The sequence below is a fragment of the Sapajus apella genome, unplaced genomic scaffold, assembly GCF_009761245.1.
Source record: "Sapajus apella isolate SASKATOON/1434 unplaced genomic scaffold, GSC_monkey_1.0 scaffold55, whole genome shotgun sequence".
In the NCBI taxonomy this organism is placed as follows: Eukaryota; Metazoa; Chordata; class Mammalia; order Primates; family Cebidae; genus Sapajus; species Sapajus apella.
This window is the reverse complement of record NW_022436995.1, coordinates 5,754,264-5,758,461: the sequence shown is the minus strand read 5'-3', so window position 1 is coordinate 5,758,461 and position 4,198 is coordinate 5,754,264. Positions and strand designations below refer to the sequence as shown.

Sequence of the window (4,198 nt, the reverse complement as noted above, 5' to 3'; positions counted from 1 at the left end):
AAATAGACAAGTGGGACCAAATTAAACTAAAGAGTTTCTGTACAGCAAAATAAATTATCAAGAAAGTAAACAGACCACCTACAGATTGGGAGAAAATATTCACAAAGTATGCATCTCACAAATTTCTAATATCTAGCTGAGTGAGGTGGCTGAAGCCTGTAATCCCAGCACTTTGGGAGGCAGAGGCGGGTGGATCACCTGAGGTCAGGAGTTCGAGACCGGCTTGGCCAACATAGTGAAACACCGTCTCTACTAAAAATACAAAAAATTAGCTGGGTGTGGTGGCAGGCACCTGTAATCTCAGCTACTTGGGAGGCTGAGGCAGGAGAATAGCTTGAACCTGGGAGGCGGAGGTTGCAGTGAGTGGAGATCAAGCCATTGCAGTCCAGGCTGGGCAACAAGAGTGAAACTCCGTCTCAAAAAAAAAAAAAATTCCTAATATCCAGAGTCTATAAGAAACCTAAACAATTAAATAAGGAAAAACCAAATAACCCCATTAAAAAGTGGGCAAAGACATGAACAGACACTTCTCAAAGGAAGACATATAAGTAGCCAACAAACATGTAAGGAAATGCTCCACATCACTATCCATCAGTGAAATGTAAATTAAAACCACAGAGATACCATCTCACATCAGTTAGAATGACTATTTTTAAAAAGGAAAAAACCAGCAGATGCTGGTGAGGCTGCAAAGAAGAGAATGGTTATGTACTGTTGATGGGAATGTAAATTAGTTCAGCCACTGTGGAAAGCAGTTTGGAGATTTCTCAAAGAACTTAAGACAGAACTACAATTCAGCCCAGCAATTCCATTACCGGTTATATATCCAAAAGAAAACAAATATTTCTACTAAAAAGACACATGTACTCACATGTTTGTCACAGCACTATTCAGAATAATAGCAAAGACAAGGAATCAACCTAGGTGTTCATCAAGAGTGGATTGGGTAAAAAAAAAAAATGTGATGCTTATATACCATGGAATACTATGCAGCCGTAAAAAAGAATGAAATCATGTCCTTTGTGCAGCATTGTGGTTGCAGCTGGAGGCCATTATCCTAAGAAAGAGAAAGCTAAATACTACATGTTCTCACTTACAAGGGGGAACTAAACATTGGGTACTGGTGGACATAAAGATGTCAACAATAGACCCTAGGAACTACTAGAGAGGGAAGGAAAGGAACAGGGCAAGGGTTGAAAAACTGACTATTGGGTACTATGCTTAGTACCCGGGTGATGGGATCATTCATAACCCAAACCTCAGCATTACCCAATATACACAGGTAACAAACCTGTACATGTACTTTCTAAATCTAAAAGTTTAAAAAACTAGAAAAGATATTCTTCAATTTCCCACAGTCTAAAAGAAATTCACCTATATTTAATACTTAGAGTGTTCAGGTTTGTTTTTGATACTGAAATTTTTACTTCATCTGGAGTTTATTTTTATATATGATGTAGTTACTCATATAAAAGTAGTTATTCATATGAAAAGAGATGAAATACCATATATGAATATATTGCATATAATACCATACCATTCATATATGGTATATATGCATTACCATATATACCTATTAATATATGGTATATATGAGTTACCATATATACCTATATGAATGGTATATGATAATATATGCCATATATTCACATATGATATTTCATCTCTTTTCATATAAATAACTAGTTTTTTCAATTTTTTTTTTTTTTTGAGATATCGCTCTGTTGCCAGGCTGGAGAGCAGTGGTATGATCACTGCAATCTCCGCCTCCCAGATTCAAGTGATTCTCCTGCCTCAGCCTCCCAAGTAGCTGGGACTACAGGCGCGATCCACCATGCCTGGCTAATTTTTTGTAGTTTTAGTAGAGATGGGGTTTTACCACATTAGCCAGGAAGGTCTCGATCTCCTGACCTCGTGATCTGCCTGCCTGGGCCTCCCAAAATGCTGAGATTACAGGTGTGAGCCACTGCGCCCAGCCTCAGGTTCTTTTTATTTTATTAAATAGACTCTTTTCTTCCCATTAATGTGTCAAAATAATTATTGAAATGTGGAAATCGCAGAAAGGGAGTATTGGGAATCCTTCTAGTGCGGTTCTGGGCTTGACTCTGAAATGGGTGAGCAATGTACAGCTCTGTAGGAGCAGCGATTAACTTAAAGATGGTTTTTTCTACTAGACATATAAATAATTTCTATCCAATAGAACAAATAATCTTAGAGAAATAGGAACTAGGTTTCCATAAACCCAAAACTAGCTAAAGTTTCTTTTTTTACATTGCCTATATACACATCTAACTCATTAAATGTTCTTTGGGCTAATTTTAGCATCCGATTGATTTCCTCATTAATCAATGACTTGAGTGAAATCTTTTACATAAAAGAAATGTTTTTAATTGGCAAAGCCTGAGTCCTGTCCTCTCACTCTCCTCCCCGGGCAGCATGAGCTTCTACACTCGCTCTGCCTTCTCCACCAACTACCGGTCTCTGGGCTGCCTCCAGGGGCCCAGCTAAGGTGTCTGACCTGCCAGCAGTGCGGCCAGAGTCTATGCAGGCGCCGGGGGCTCTGGTTCCCCCATATCCGTGTCCCGCTCCACCAGCTTCCCGGGCGGCCTGAGGTCCGAGGGCCTGGCTGCTGGAGTGGCCGGAGGTCTGGCAGGAATGGGAGGCATCCAGAATGAGAAGGAGACCGTGTAAAGCCTGAGGGACCGTCTGGCCTCTCACTTGGACAGAGTGAGGAGCCTGGAGACCGAGAACCGGAAGCTGGAGAGCAAAAGCCGGGAGCACCTGGAGAAGAAGGGACCCCAGGTCAGACATGGGAGCCATTACTTCAAGACCATTGAGGACATGAGGGCTCAGATCTTTGCAAATACTGTGGACCCAATGCCCGCATCGTCCTGCAGATGGACAATGCTAATGCCCGTCTTGCTGCTGATGACTTTAGAGTCAAGTATGAGACAGAGCTGGCCATGCTCCAGTATGTGAAGAGCGACATCCATGGGCTCTGCAAGGTCATTGATGATACCAATGTCACTTGGCTGCAGCTGGAGACAGAGATCAAGGCTCTCAAGGAAGAGCTGCTCTTCATGAAGAAGAACCATGAAGAGGATTTAAAAGGCCTACAAGCCCAGATTGCCAGCTCTGGATTGACCGTGGAGGTAGATGCCCCCAAATCTCAGGACGTTGCCAAGATCATGGCAGACATCTGGGCCCAATATGACAAGCTGGCTTGGAAGAACCGACAGGAGCTGGGCAACTACTAGTCTCAGCAGATTGAGGAGCGCACCACAGTGGTCACCTCGCAGTCTGCTGAGGTTGGAGTTTCTGAGATGACGCTCACAGAGCTGAGACATACAGTCCAGTCCTTGGAGATTGACCTGGACTTGACGAGAAATCTGAAGACCAGCTTGGGGAACAGCCTGAGGGAGGTGGAGGCCCGCTACGCCCTGCAGATGGGGCAGCTCACTGGGTTCCTGCTGCACCTGGAGTCAGAGCTGGCACAGACCCAGGCAAAGGGACAGCGCCAGGCCCAGGAGTACCAGGCCCTGCTGAACATCAAGGTCAAACTGGAGGCTGAGATGGCCACCTATCGTCGCCTGCTGGAAGATAGCGAGGACTTCAATCTTGGTGATGCCCTGGACAGCAGCAACTCCATGCAAACCATCCAAAAGACTACCACCCGCCAGACAGGGGATGGCAAAGTGGTGTCTGAGACCAACGACACCAAAGTTCTGAGACATTAAGCCAGCAGAAGCAGGGGACCCTTTGGGGAGCAGGAGGCCAATAAAAAGTTCAGAGGTCATTTGATGTCCACGCCTATAATCACAGCACTTTGGGAGGCCGAGACGGGTGGATCACGAGGTCAAGAGATCGAGACAATCCTGGACAACATGGTGAAACCCCATCTCTACTAAAAATACAAAAATTAGCTGGGCATTGTGGCACACACCTGTAGTCCCAGCTACTCGGGAGGCTGAGGCAGGGGAATTGCCTGAACCCAGGAGGCAGAGGTTGCCGTGAGCCGAGATCGCGCCATTGCACTCCAGCCTGGGTAACAAGAGCGAAACTCCATCTCAAAAGAAAAAAAAAAGAAAAGGAAAAAATAAATGCTTTTAATCCTTTAGAAAATTATACTTTAACAAATCTGATACGAAACCTCTCTCCTCGTATACCAAAGTTTTAAACATGCTTGGGTCTGTTTCTG

At 44.4% G+C, this 4,198-nt stretch overlaps 1 pseudogene across 1 annotated transcript; it reads left to right on the top strand.

The window, feature by feature from the left end:
• Nucleotides 1-2,300: 2,300 nt before the first annotated feature.
• LOC116527722 lies at nt 2,301-3,796 on the top strand (annotated as a pseudogene). The gene has a single exon (XR_004258688.1). The product of XR_004258688.1 is annotated as a keratin, type I cytoskeletal 18 pseudogene (transcript).
• Nucleotides 3,797-4,198: the final 402 nt, after the last annotated feature.